The sequence below is a fragment of the Trachurus japonicus genome, chromosome 11 (assembly GCF_045865225.1).
Source record: "Trachurus japonicus isolate A0001 chromosome 11, Traja_1.0".
NCBI lineage: Eukaryota > Metazoa > Chordata > Actinopteri > Carangiformes > Carangidae > Trachurus > Trachurus japonicus.
The window spans coordinates 25067732-25083259 of record NC_140917.1 but is presented as its reverse complement, the minus strand read 5'-3'; the positions used below and the strand labels follow the sequence as shown (position 1 = coordinate 25083259).

At 42.6% G+C, this 15528-nt stretch overlaps 1 long non-coding RNA gene across 1 annotated transcript; it reads left to right on the top strand.

Moving 5' to 3' along the window:
• Positions 1-14: 14 nt before the first annotated feature.
• LOC146978916 (uncharacterized) lies at positions 15-6262 on the top strand. The gene is made up of 3 exons (XR_015037140.1): positions 15-131; positions 604-671; positions 4778-6262. It is a non-coding gene; the product is annotated as an uncharacterized LOC146978916 (long non-coding RNA).
• The last annotated feature ends 9266 nt before the right edge of the window (positions 6263-15528 follow it).

Genomic DNA, 15528 nt, shown 5'->3' with positions numbered 1-15528 from the left:
AACTGAATTCAAACCACCATTCAGATCTAGGGCTCATTGTCATGAATGACGCTGGTGCGATGGCTACTTTAGTAGAGTAATGGCAGTGCAATGGAGAGGATGGTTATAACCTAGAGAACTCCACTGTAAAGGTAACCTAACCCTAAATGTTTAATTTCGTAGTGTGTATATCCATTGACATAAACTTGCTAGTAAATGCGTACAGTTTCTTAAAATATCATTACAGTCATGGCAACAAAAAAGAATCAACTCAAAAGTAAGAAAAACGTAACTTCCAATATCTGACAGTAGTGGATTTTATGTACCAAAATAACTGTTCTGTGTACTAACAAAATATGTCAGAATAGTGTTAATGCAACTCTTGCTAAAATGAACAAAGCCAAATCTATGTCAATATCTTCTGTACAGTTGAGCTGCTGTTACTTTTTTATTTGGTTGCTTATAGTAATATTTAAAAGGTTCTGCCTGTACAAAGTTAATCCAAAAAAGAAAGCTTGAGTTGCATGAGCATATCTTCTCCTGTAGACGTTGCATGATCTCTGTCTCAAGTTTCTCCCAGTGTTTTTAGACAAGGTATTGATTTGGGGTTTGTCCTTCCTTCAGGCACAGCTATCGGTCACTGAGTGTCCGGAGACTGACAGTCCGCTGGAGTGACACCATGCAAACACCAGGTTGGTTTGATGCTATAACTTTTTTCTACTCCCTTTTTTTAAAACAGCATCATTCTATGGGATTTGATTTTTGCACGCGTTAGCCCATCATCTACACGCTCCATGTCCCCCCCCCCCCCCCCATCACCACTATCCATATACAGTAAGTCTTTTAGATTGATTTTCTACCTTCCAGGCAGCTGTTAGTATCCATTCATGTTCATACAATATAGAAATCGTCTTGCGTCGACTTGAAAGTTGCATGAAATGTGTAATCCATCACAGAGAACCCATTTGGCTTCTTTTATTGTTTTTTGTCAAGGCTTCACTGCTTTTGTAGCAAGCTGAGCTTTTTTGGTGTGTTCATGGACGCTCAGACACATGGGATACCCGAGTCTAAGGTTTAAAGCAGCAGTTTAAAGGAAGGTAATGCCGTTTTGAGAAAGCTTATTCACATTTTTTGATTTGTATAATGTAACCAGTTAGCTTCTCCTAGCTTAGCATTAAAAAGAAGCTAGCACAGCTCCATGAAAGGTAATTCAATTTGTGTAAATTTTGTTACAAAGTGATAGTCCATTGAATAGTTTTCTTATCTGAGGCTGTCCTTACCATTGTTTTTTGTTTTATATATTTTTAGTTTGTCAGCATGGAGATGTTCTTCTGATTCACATCTTTATGCTAAGCTAACCAGCTGGTGTAGCTTCATATAGTGAATAACAGTGGCACCAATCTGCAAGAAAGCAAACCTGTGTTAGTATCAGTCAAGCAAGTCATTAAAGAGACCCCGAGGAGTTTGCTTTTGGAGAGTCTCATATTAATGTGGATGAATCTACGTTACCCAAACTTGTTAATGGGTCCATTTTCGATAAATATATCGTTTTGTCTTTATAGTTATTTTGATATTATCATTTAGTGGTCGACTCGCCCAGCATTTCCTAGTTTCTGTTTCCCGGACGCTGCCCGGCGGCATAAACATCAATGAATAGTTATGACAGCTGTCGTTAAGTGTCATTCGGTAAGTTATGTCACTTTTGATGCAAAGTTGACATTGTTTGAGATGTCCTTGTTATAACTTGACATCATTTTTAAAGTTTGGCTATTAGGTCTGCTATGACAGTTTAAATTGTCTTTATGTCAAGTTGTCAGAACAAAAACATCTCAAACAATGTCAACTTTGCATTAAAAGTGACATAACTTACCGAATGACACTTAACGACAGCTGTCATAAGTATTCATTGATGTTTATGACAGCTGTTATGTCATGGTTATGACAGTGTTATGTCAATCTTATGAATACCTATTCAAGTAAAGTGTTACCAATGTTTTCGCTTCCATCCATCTTGCGCCGGTCCAGGAATTTCACTGTGCGCGTGGAGGCTCATGGGAAATGTAGTGTGAAAGCACCTCACTTTCCTAAACTCCTCGTAGTCCCTTTTAAATGCAGGCATTATATTTAAGATGTCTTTTTGCTGGTTTTCAGGTTCTACCTCAGTGATTGGCAGCTGTAATCACTGCTTACTAGTTTTTAAAGCCGGCTTGCAACATTAACTTTAATAAGGAAAAAAAGAAAGAAAGAAAAGCCAGACAAATTTCCAAATTTCTTGTGATATAGTAGTCATTTCTGTGTAAAATATACTCAGTCTGTAGATAATGGTCCTAAACTTTGAAAACCACTGGCGTTGTCTTTTTTTAATGTTCCAATGCCTCTCAGCCTTTTAGCCCCAGTAACATTTTGCACTTCCAGGATATTTCGCAGCGTTTTCAAAGCCTGGTTGGTTCTGATGATTGCCCCGGCTCCTGTTAAAAAGTCGCCTCTGCTTTTGACAGTGTGTGTGAATTGGTGTGTGGCGGCACTAGCCTTCAGCGAGTCTGAGCCAGGCAGAATGCGACGCCGGTGTCAGTGTGGTCTCAGGGAAAGTGACTAATGAGGATCCGTAGGCTCAGGGCCTCTCTGACAGAAGGGAAACGGACTCTTGGCGATTCCAGAAATGGAACCAGCAGGAGGAGAGAGAGAGAAAGAGAGAGGTGTCGGAGGGATTTCAAATGATGCCCTGTCGACGCCTTGAAGGCAGGAAAAAAGTGAAATGAAGGCCTTGCAAAGTAATGCTCGATGGTCAGACTTTGACTAAAATGCCAATGACAGTTATGTTTCTCAAGGCAGCCGGGTAACAAAGCCATCTGAGGGCGTTCTTTGAGATGTGTTGTGACAGAAAGGTCACTCGCTTGTTTGAAGACCGTCTTTCAACGAGACTGACCGCCGCTTGTTAGACATGTTGGAAGATGAAATCCTGCTCTTTGTGATGCCAAAGCAACACAACAGCTGTTTGGACTAAAAGTCCCTCGGAGAAAAGTGTAAGCGTTGTCATGGCGAAAAATATTTGCTGCCTGTTGTCCACTTTACAGAAACCTTGATTTCTTAAAAAAAAATAATAATAATCTGAGCCTTTTGTTTTCATTTGTGGTTGTGTTGGAGATCTGTGACCACATTAGCTGTTGATTGAAATATTAATGCACTAAACCACAATGACCAGTCTTGCCAGTAATTATGTCTCGCTTAGTAAAATGTTGCTTAGCTACTGTTGGACGAGCCGTGCCGCTTGGCAGGAAAATGACCTTTTAATTCTTCTAGCCAGTGTTTAAAAAACAAAACAAAATTAAAAATGTGTTGTTTTGGTAACTACCACCTTTCATAAAGCACCGCCTTGTTCAGACTGCAGCACAAATCTGATCAGGATCCGATCTCACTGACTGACAGTCCACATTACATGTTGCAAGTGATCAGATCTGATTCTTTCTACAGTAACAAGCTACGCCCACGGGCCGTTAGTGCAGGCTTCACTCTCTCCCAAATTATGTTGTCCATCTTATGTCGCACTGCGAGCTACGGAAGCGCATTGCATTCACTTGAATTTTTTTTTAAAAAGATCCTCTTTTTCTGAGTAATTTATTTTTTGGTTTGTTCTGTTTTTCTGACAATTTTTTTTCTGTGAAAATAAGAAAAATGAGTGGGTTTTCCTTTGAAAATCTACAATGCTGGTGATAGCTCGACTGTATTTTTTGTGGAGCATATCCATGGATGTATCTCATGGATCTATGTAATAGATCCGTGATGAAGTGGAGGGTTGACTGCAGCGGTTAAACGTTACTTGCAAGTGGAAGCTTCTGGCAGGATTTTGAAATCTCGTTAAGTCAGAAAAAAATTACCCCGAAAAACAGGAGGAAAAACATTACCACGGAAAACAGAAAAAAAAATTGCCACGAATAACTGAAAAGAATTTCCACGAAAAACTGAAAAAAATATTCAAAAAAACAAACCAAAAAATGAATTACTCGAGTGAATGCAATACGCTTCCATAGCGAGCAACACAAAAGACACTTCCAAATCCTGTTTGAACAACGACACCGTTTGCATTGAATCAGATCTCTACAAATCCGATGAGATGGTCGGCTGGTCCTCCCTCTCTGACAGACGCATGAAACACTGCTATTTGTTTATTTTCATGGCCCTTACTGGTAAACAGCCCCCATACATGTCATCCCTATTAGAATGACGCTCTGGATCTTATTCAACTCGTTCCAGTAGTTTGGTTTCTCTTAAGGTCCCGTTTGTACATTCAGAGCTTGGTAAATCAGCCTTTTTCTTTTGATGCTCTAAATTCATGGAATATTCTTCAACACGCTTTGGGGCTGGAGTATATTCCCTCTCTTGCTGATTTTAAATGTTTGGTGTCTGGTTTTTGTAAATGGCCCTGCGATTGTTTTTCAATGTAATTGTTTTATTTATACTCTATTGTTTTTTATGCTCTGTTGCTGCTGTAAACTCGTTGTCCCTGTAAATAAGGGAAACTTCAGTGACCGACCAGTTAAAATAAAGGTTCAAAAGAAGAAGAAAGAATCGCATTTGAAACCACCTCTGTATGCAGTTTGAATCTGTTTCCGAAAGAATCAGATCTGATGTGGTTTACGATACAATCTGGATAAGACAAAAATCCCAAATTTGGAGCGGCAGTGTGAACAAGGCCTTAGTGACTTGAAGAACCAGTGTTGTGTGTTACAATGTCCACTCATCCTCATGCAAACTTCCCCACTCCCCCACCCCCTCTCTTTTTTTCCTCTCCCCCCTGCAGTGAAGCCGTGTGAGGGAGCAGCTCAGCGTGAAGGAGGTGGTCAGACGAAGCCCCCGTTGAAAAGGAGTGGCCCAAAGCCCAGGAGGGGGGACGGGGTGGTGGCAGGGTGAGCAGCGGTGGACGTGCGCCAAGTGTCCAGCCGAGAGGGGAGGGCGAAGACGACGTCCTGCCCGAAGCGGAGACAGACCCCCCCCCCAACTAGCAGAGAGACTGACGGCAGCTCATCTGGACTATTCCCTACAGTTTCTCTATTTCATGACCATATTGAATTACCGTGCGTTATCTTTGTGTAATTATTTTCCGGCATCCAGCACAGCCCACTTGAAGGCTTTTGCCGATCACACGCCGCGGCTGTACACAGCTTCCACAGACCACCCCCCCTCCTCCTCCTCCTCTTCCAACAAATGTAATTGTTGTGGTCTAATTTACCATAAAATGAGCACTCCTGTTATAGTAAGCTGTGAAATTGTTTTTAATTTCTATTAACCCCTTGAATTAGATGTGAAGAGAACTCTTTACTTTTTGCAAGGCAAGCTGTATTCGAGGAGGAGGAGGAGGAGGAGCGTGTGACATCTGTATTTCAAGTATTTTATTTTATTTTTTTGTACACATCCTAACAGCGTGCTCTTTAGCATCCGCGTCTTATTGCCGTGTGTAATTAGACTCAGTGCTCGCAGTTTAAAGATGCCCAGAGAGCGCGGATCAGTATCTCACTGTGGTCGAGTTCACTGCACACACACGCGCTGCCACATCTTGGCGTTTGCACTGACTGTGTAGCCTGGAGGATATCAAATGCTAATGCAGCAGCAGCAGCGGCCTATTTGCATGTACTCGCATGTACCCTCCTTGCAAATGTGCAACACTTTCATAACCAAACGCTGGCCCGCTCTCGGTAGTTCAGCATCCAAGTATGATAATTCAGCGAGATGGAGCCATTCGCTGGGGGGTGGAGGGGGGCTGCATGTGAGAAAAGGGACAGCGAGTGAAGACAGACATTACAGACTTCCCTCCATCTATCCATCCATCCATCATCCCTCTGTTGATTTGATTCCCCTCTATGCCATTTTCCGCCATTATCACTGATGATATTACGGCTGCCTGTGGTGCCGAGTTACATTTAGAGGTCAAAACTGTACTTTCCTGTATTAAAAACAAATTTCTCTGTCCCGATCCGCTGGTCAGAGGCAGCATTAGCCCGAGTCAGAGGCTCCATTTAGCTTATTGAAAAAGCTAGCAGCTTAGAGGATAGAACATTAGAAACCCTCATTTGAGATGAAATGTCAACGGGCCATATCCAAAACAGATCATTTTTCAGCCTTTATGTCTAAAATAACGATTTCTGTGTCTCCTGTAATCTAATGAAAGATAAGTGATAGTGTGGAATCCGTCTGCTTTGTCTGAATCGATGAACTGTCAGGAGTGTAAGGGTGGAAAAGAAAGTAAATGTTACTGGGCAATGATCAATAAAAGTGGACTTGAATATGAGCGAGCTGTGTATCAGTCATCTGTGATGTTTCCTCTTGGCCGCCGTTCCCTCGCAACACATTCTGCCATTTCTGCCCACCTCCACTGGCATGGCGCGTTCACATAACGCTGAGTGGGAGAATGGATAGAATAAGGTGAGAGACAGGAGGCCTGGCTGTCTTTTCTTTCTTTTTTTTTCTTTTTACTTCTTTCTGATGGTGGGCGGGTTACAGAGTGTGGAGGTGGATGTGTTAAAATGCTGTTGGTGTTGCTAAGAGGTGGAGATGCTGTGGGCAAGATAAGGCGGACAGCTGGATTTCCATCTTCTCGTCCTGACGGATTCACACCATCAGAAGGAACATGGCGCTCTTGGCGCTGGCGGGCGGTGGGAGAGATGGTGACAATCAGACCCCCCCCAACCCCCCCAGATACACATCAGCTGCTGTTTCGTCAGGAGAGGCAATAATCAAAGTCACTTGTTGTGTTTAGATTGGGGTGAGCTGACCCCCGCGTGTCCTTGATCTCCCAGGGGAATTGCGAGGCAGGCTTTGAAGACGTATAGAAACGCTTACTCAAGTGAACACCCGCTGCATTCACACAGTATAGATATAAAAAGAGCTTTAATGTGGCCTTCAAGGGTGCAAATGGAAGAGACTTCAGCCATCAAAGGATAGGACTGGATGTTCTACGCTCTTATTTTTAGCAAATCATGTTAAAAGGTCACAATCCCAGCAGGCATTAGTATGTACTATACATTATTCTTATATAGTGCTCCATTGTTTGAATAACCTCTGCTGGAAATGTAACTCCCACACATCAGACAACGAAGAACATGGACTTTCATTTATTGGCGATTTGGGTTTGATCAGATAAACTGAAGGACTAAGAGTTCCTTGAGAAGTGATTGTTTTGTTAGTAATAACTAATCTTTACATAAACGATTGCTAAGGCGATGGATCCCTTAATTAACTGTGACTGTTTAAGAGTCTTCATATTTTTTCTGCATTCATCAGGTAAAAAATCCCTTTTAAACTTGTGTTTTGTATTGTAATAGCAGCTAATAATGGTACATTCTATTGCATAGGCGCCTTTCTTTCACACCTTACGATGAATAGAAGAAAGTGCAAAATAAAAAAAATAAAAGTACACAAGATTAAAAACAGGTTAAATGGCAGTGTAATTGAATTAGTTAAAGGTCTGTGTGTCTGTATTGCAGCTCTTCATCAACTGAGCACTGAAACTCTGAACTGCGTTTCATTGTTTCGGCTGAAACTCGGCAAAAGATTTTCTTTTCTTTTTTTTTTAAAGAAAGAAAAGAAGTGACCGTAAAATCATTATGGACGATTCCCAGTCATCAAACCCACGGTTTCCTGCAGGCTTTAGGTTGTGACTGACTGGAGAGAAGAGTCAGGTATTTAACCTCTGAGGAGCCGTTATTCAGGCTATTGATGTCACTCTGGTTTGTTTGTGCTGCTGGCTGTTGTAATGCCAGCTAAAGTACGACGGGCCCACGACACCACTTATCCCCAGGATTCCTCCCAGGAGATTTAACAGCAGGTCACACCCGGCCTCAGGTGACTCCAATGACTGTCACAATGTGATGAATTCACAAGTCAGCATGAGATACTTTCACCCGTTGTGAGTGCAGCACTCAACTCTTGGCTAAATGACTTGGGATGGAAATGGAAATTTTAAGAAACATGTTATTGTCCTATTAATATCTCCACAGTCCACATGTAGGTTTATAATGCTGTAATGTTACAGTATGTTCCCAATGGGCCACTGAAACATGAGTCCATATGTGACATGATCACAAGTGGACACTTCATTTCATTGAGGCAGCTGTGGCTCAGGAATGGGTCATTCATTAAAGGGATTGCTTAACATTTTGGCAAATTGATCCATTGCCATAATCCCTATAGTTTTAGGAGTAGGTTTGTTACCCTTAATTGTCGGTGCAAGCTATTTTTAGAACGGCGGAGCAGAGCCGCGAGCTGCTCAGAGCTACGCTACTCAGGCTAATGGGATTTCTTGGTTGTCCTCATCAAAAACACAATTCAACAACTCCAAAACGCTCTCATGGACAAGTTGTGACCTGCACATTCACTACGCTATGTCGCGTTATTATCTCAGAGTTGTTTTTGAGGTAAATGCAGAGACTGCTTGCCGAAAAACTGCCCCCGACGGGAACGCGCATCAGCGGTTTTGCATGAATTTACCTAGAAAACGACTCTGTCTCGTAACGTTCCGTAGAGCGTGGTGAATGTGCAGGTCACAACTTGTATTTGATGAGTTTGATGAGGGAAACCAAGAAATCCCATGAGCCTCCGTAGCGTAGCTCTGAGCAGCTCGTGGCTCTGCTCTGCCGTTCTGAAAATAGCTTGCACCGACAATTAAAGGTAACAAACCTACTCCTAAAACTATAGGGATTATGGCAATGGACCAATTTGCCAAAAATGTTGAACTATCCCTTTAACCGGGAGGTCGGTAGTTCGATTCCCTGCTCCTCCACTCTGCATGTTGAAGTGTCCTTTGGCAAGACACTGTCTGAACCTAACACTTGCCCCCTGATGTATCATCAGGTGTATGAATGTGTGTGTAAGAATGAATGTGATAAAAACAGTGTAAAGAGCTTTGAGTGGTCTGAGAGACTGGAAGTGCTATAAACGTAAGTGCAAATCCATTTACCATTTACCATATCTGAGAACGGATCACTCACCACATTTGGAGCTGGTCTGAGCCACATATTTCCACATTCTTATACAAGTGTGAACCCAAGTGCATCGTTGGCCACAATGAGAGTCCACCCACTCTACTGATGTCCTCTGTCACAGTCTAAGTGTCACCCTAGTTTCATAATAAAGCAAAAATATTTTATTCATTCATTGTAGAGCTATGCACACGGCAATGTTTCACTCAGCCCCTATTTGGCCCCGATCTCTCTCTCTCTCTCTCTCTCTGTCACACACAAACACACTGACAACACACCCATCTGTCATAGCTGGATGGGCTGAAAACAACATTGCGTATGTGTTTATATTTGCATGTAGAGCGGGCAGATGAGATCTTGATCACCAATGGAGAAGCTTCTATAACTATTAATTGAAACTGAAACTGAAGTCTCATGCTAATGTGCTCACTCCAGGACACAGCCAGGTCTGATTGGGGCTAGATACTAAACACCCTCATCCCTCACAGGTGAACATCCAGGGAGGGGACATTGAGATGGTTACATCTTGTAAGTACCTGGGTGTTTGTCTGAACAACAAACTGGACTGGACTGACAACACCACTTTGCTCAGGAGGCTGAGGCCTTTTGGAATGAAGGGGGCATTCATTGAGACCTTCTATGACACTGTGGTGGCTAGTGTTGTAGTCAAGACCACCTAACCCGAGACCAAGTCAAGACCAACCAAGACCAAGATAAGACTAAAGCCCTATTCGCACGGGACGTCTGGTAATTTGTAAATGAGCCCCCCACGTCTGTGTTTCTTGCGGTGCATTTGCACGGGATAAGTCAAGTCTGTATTTTACTCGGATTTACTGACATTAAAGGTACATTGTGTAAGAATTACTCCCATCTAGCGGTGTGGTTGTAGATCGCAAGCAACTCAGTCATATTTTTCATGCTGCATTCACGTGAAATCGGTTAGACGGCAGACAGACGACAGCCGCTGCACGTAACGGCTTAAACAATATGTTGTCATGGCGATGTCGTGTTGTTGACCTGACCCACGTTTCACCGGCTTTCTCTCTACTTCTGTGACTAAAATGACATCTGGTTTGTTACCGACGGGTCCTCACAGTCCTCACTGCGTTACCGCGGTGACTTTTCACAGACGCCACCTCCACCTGAGCCGACAGCTCCGGTGTCTCCGCTGAGTTTCCGTGGTTTCCTACCGTCACGCTGCCACTGAAGGTAAAAACATGGAGACACCACATGGCAGCCAGCACCGAGCTTACCCGCTCCATGGAGATATGAATGATATGAACGGCTCATTCAGAGCTGAAAGGAACACTTTACTTTGTTGATGGGGGGATTATTGATGAATGAAAAACAGACTTTTGAACGAAATAATCGATTTTCGTGAATAGATAACAGGAGAACTTACACAATGTACCTTTAAGGCTCCGTATGACGTCAAAGCTGTGCACGTCATAATCCACATGCTGTCACATTCATGTGCGAAGCAAATGTAAATAAAATGTCAAAGCAGCAACGTGGCTTCGCAACAGTGTGCAGTTGTTGTCACAATAACGGGCAGTCACGGCATTTGTATTAAAAAGCCGCCTGTCAATATCTCTTTTTATGGATCTGAGCTGTTTCTTCGGTCTCCAGCACCGATACGACTGTATTTGCACCTAAAATTGTGTCAAAATTGCGGCTCATAATTTCCACTGCAGCCTCCATGTTTCAACCGGGAAAGAAGTAGAAAAAAGCGCACAATAAAAACAAAAAATGCCCCTCAATTACTGAGATGCAGATTCGCATGGGACTAGTTTTACCACGGGACGTTGGTCTTTGGTGAAATATAGTAGCCTACTATATTTAGGTTATTTAGGTTATTAGGTAATTTGTGGGGGAATTTTTACTTTACAAATTACTGACACGGCGCATTCGCACGGGATTAAGATCACAGACGTCCTCTGCAATTATTACAAATTACCAGAGGTCCCCAGTAATACTAATCCTGTGCGAATAGGGTTTAAGACTTTGAGGGGGGGCAAGACAAAGTCCAAGGCCGAGACCAAACCAATATGGACCATTTTCAAGACCATTACTGTATTCAGTGCCAGTACTCATAATAATCATGTGGCTTGATATTTACATTATTCCTCAGCTAAAAAAAAAAAAAATGTATATACCATATTTAATTGAGACAACGTTTGGATTGGATTGGATCCCACTTTGCACACTGGTGCAACCGGGTTTTTCAGGTGGTGACACAAGCAGATACTTTTGTAGAACAATTTTACTTATCTTAAAGTCATTGAATAACATGACATAAACCAAAGTGAGTGAGTGACAGAGAGACATTTGTGATTAAAAAAAGATGTCACTGCAGCTGTGGTCTTGACTGCGCTTGAGGAAAAAATCCTGAGTCCAGCTCGACCAAGACTGAGTAAAACCAAGAACGGTCTTGAGTACTAAAACACTAGTGGTGGCCTTAGTCATCTTATATGGAGCAGCTTTATCTCAGCTGTGAACAGGAAGAGACTGAGCAGATTGGTCAAGAAGGCCAGCTCTGTCCTGGGATGTCCACTCCAGCTGGTGGAAGCCGTAGTTGAAGAGAGGAGAATGATGACCAAGCTGTCATCTCTCCAACTCCATGAGGGACATCCTGACTGGATTAGAGAGTTCCTTCACCCAAAATGTTTGAAGCAGCGTTATCACAGCTCCTCCCTGCAGCCGTCCTGTCAGACTCCACAACAAGAACTACTCTCAGCACAAAACATAATTGGAATGTGTATATTTTTTCCTTCTTATACTGCTTTCTTTTTCACTGCTATTGTTATTATCTGTGCTATACGTTTCTTTGCTGTTGTCTGCTACTGCTGTACATTTCCCCATCATGGGAGGAATAAAGGATTATCTTTTCTTATCTTATCCTCAAAATGATCAAAAGAAAAGACATCGAAAGAGATTCAAAGAAACTGCAAAGACATTAAAAAACCCACAAAGATGCTAAATGTCTACACATAGACGCACAAGGCTGTGTACTTGCTTGTCTTTTCAGTCTTGAGTAGGTGATGGGAGTTTGTTCCTGGGAGTCCGCCCATGGCCCATGCTCTCTTCCTCTGCCCTTGTTCAATTCTCTTTTTTTGGAGCATCACTTCTGTATGTGCCACTTTGCAACTTAAGCACTCAAATGTGTTTTTTCTTTTCCCCCCACAGTAAAATAGTCCTCTCGCTCTCTTTTATTTAGGTCTCGTCAAGGCTTTATTAAGTAGAACACAAAACTTTCAAGACTAAATGTTGGTGTTTGCATAGGGATTTTGTCCCCCCTCTCCTGCGCCGTGTCGTCTGCATCGGGGCCCAGTCGTCATTGTGGATGGCAGCGCTCAGCGGGGGCTGGAGGAGACAAACTAGGCCAGCTATATAAAGTGGATGAATCTTACTTTTGAAATGGTTGCCATGGAAGACTTACTAGATGCTGCAGTGCAAGTGGGATAGAGCAACCCTGTGTGTGTGTGTGTGTGTGGGCAAGACAGAGACTGGAAGCACATCTTGGGTGGTTTATTAATGAAATACATAGTGAGACCAAACAGAACAGCTTCAGTGGGTGTGTATCTGTCTCTATAGAAAGACAGAGAGGAGGATGATAGATGGTGAGAGAGAATGAGAAGTGCCGTTTAGATCTCTGTGTGTGTGTGTGCCAGGAAATGTCACACCTGACATGTTTCCTAAATACACTTATCAAATGGAGAGATCACATTTAAAGAGCAGCTCAGCCGTCTTTTAGCATAGTTAGCGATCTGAAAAGCTCACGACAGTCAGACCTTTCACTAATCCTACTGATATTCAAAACCGTCTGTGTACGTGAGAGTACACATGTTCGCGTGTTGAATTCTTACATCCCCCAAATGGCAAGCAGAGATCAATAAGACTCAAACGTTACAGCCTTTTATATATAATCTGCAGACAGCTCAGGTACAAAGTGTGTATGTGTGTGTGTGTGTGTGTGTGTTGAGGGGTGGAAATAACGAATGGTGCTCCAACCGGCCAGCCTTGTGATGGCCGCATGCTTCTCTGCCATGTCTGATTTCCGTCAAAAATAATGAAGTTACTTCCTCTTGTCTCGGGCCCTCGCAGCGCCGCAGATTCTTGGGCGAGGCGTTCGTGGGAAGTCCGAAGCAATTTGCAAAGGGAAAAGGTGAGTTTCGTGTGAAGTTAATAGAAGTTGTTTGGATCAGTGGTTCACAGCACATTAAGGGCCCGGTTTGGACAACAACTCCGCACCTCTGCGCTTTGATCTGTGGAGACAACAGGACCTCTGTTTTGACCTCCTTCAGCCGATCCTTTCCACGAGAGGGGAGTGAAAGTTGACGCAACGAGGCGGAAATGTCAGCGTGAGTTTGGAAGGTTAGGAGCGCACGGCTTTGATGATAGATTGCATTTAAGTGCTGTGATCATTATCTCCTTCAAAGACCGTACATGTGCATCCTGTCGGCCTCCCATTTTACCTTCAGCCTCTGCTTCATGTGCACAGACCTTTTTTTCCCCCCCTGGTATATAATTCCACCTGCTAACGTGTCACATGGCACATGAGTTTCCCTCCCCAACAATTCAGTTTAGTTTAGTTGGGTTTGGTGTTGGTGTTGGTTTAGTTTAGTTTAGTTTGGTTGGGTTGGGTTGGGTTGGGTTGAGTTGAGTTGAGTTGAGTTGAGTTGAGTTGAGTTGAGTTGAGTTGAGTTGAGTTGAGTTGAGTTGAGTTGAGTTGAGTTGAGTTGAGTTGAGTTGAGTTGAGTTGAGTTTGGTGTTGGTTTAGTTTAGTTTAGTTTGGTTATGTCATTAATTAAAAAATGAAAATAAAAACAGTTTAATACAAAACAATAATACAACTCAATGAAATGAAAGGGGGCAGAAAGAATTAAACGTGTGCAGAAATCATTTTACAAACTAGAGGGTTATCAGAACAAAACCAATAAACAAACAAACAAAAGAAAGAAGAAGAAAAATATGGAATAAGATAAATTAAAATAATGGCTGCAGACCAGCCATCAGCACATCATCCTAAATCCCTAGATCCGAAACATATGTTGCCATGCAATAGTTGTATATTCATACACACCTAACCACATTTATACATATTATGCAGACATACATTATATAGGCTATACATGCAGGGCCGTTGCTAGGAATTCTGAGCCCCCTGAAAGAATACTAAAGTGGGCCCCTGACTTTTCCACTATTTTTTCTCAGACTACTTATGTATTATCATTTTTTATTTAGCCTACTTTGTTTTGATGCTAATGCAGCATTACTATGAGTATTAGTCAGGGTCTTATGCAGAATAAATCAGTCATACAAATATTAGACTACTGGGGTTTTTGTGGGCGCTGGGCCCCTAGAATTATCATCACCTTTCTCCCCTATACGGCCCTGTCTACATGATCACCACCACCTTGTTTTAACATCAATGCAACCTATTTGAACCCACTCCTTTAACCAGCTCTTTGTCAGTACATCTGAGTCTGTTTTTATACTTTTCTTTCAACTGCCTGATTTGTGTTACCCGTTGTCAGGACTGTTTGCTGTTACTGTCAGAGTCTGTATTTGGCTCCTTCCTGTCTGTTCTGATATCAGCATGCACTGACCAGCCATGGTCACACCAGAGTCTTTCAAAGATGAGCATTGTGATTAGTCAGGTGTCCTTGTTTGCAGATGCAAATGTTCAGGCAGGAGGACCTCTTTGAAAGGCTTCAGAAATATGGTCAGACTGTGTACTCCTCTTTCCCCTTTCCTCTGCTCTCCTTGAAAACACTTGTGATCCATGCTGGAACTCCTCTCATGTTGCAGTTGGACTCGGAGTAGCTTTTTCGCTGACTCCCAAATCATAGAGTCAAGGATCGGATGGGAAGCTGTTCTCAAGTGAAATCAAACTCAACAGGACCATGCAGTGGATGTCACTAGAGATCTCTTACATCTCGAGCTGCTCTTCCGTATCCTTTTTTTTTTTATCCTTCTACATTTTCAAGCTGTGTCTTAAAACTCATCCCCCTGGCTCACCAAATGATTCCTCTTGGTAAATCTGACATGTGTCCTGAAGTGCTTCAATAAGCAGTACAAGAGCTGCTAGGTGCAGTGACGGTGACTGAAGCATATGGATGTTACAGGATGCCCAGTGAAAGGTCAGTCAGATTAGAAATGGAGGCTCAGTGCCTTCACAGATCTGTCCTGTCCCCATGCTCTGTCATCAGCAAATATCTGAAGGACACAGCACTGCAGGTTCCTGTTTGTCAGATTATAGCCATGTCCATCTCATGTCACCAAGCTTCTGGAGAGCTTGTCTGACGTCCGTACATTTCTTCACATCGTTAGTGGGGAATGTGGAAGCTGGTCATGGAGACATGCTGGACATTTTCTAACAAGGAGAAGAAGCATGCTGCCTCTGGTACTGACTTCTCAGTGTCATCTCAGTGTGTGTTGCAGACAGTACATGCAGAATGCATGACTTCATGCATGCAGAATGTAATATTCTGCATGCATGAAGTCATGCATTCTGTATGTACTGCAACACACACTGAACATAACATTATATTATATAATATAATGTAATAATTTT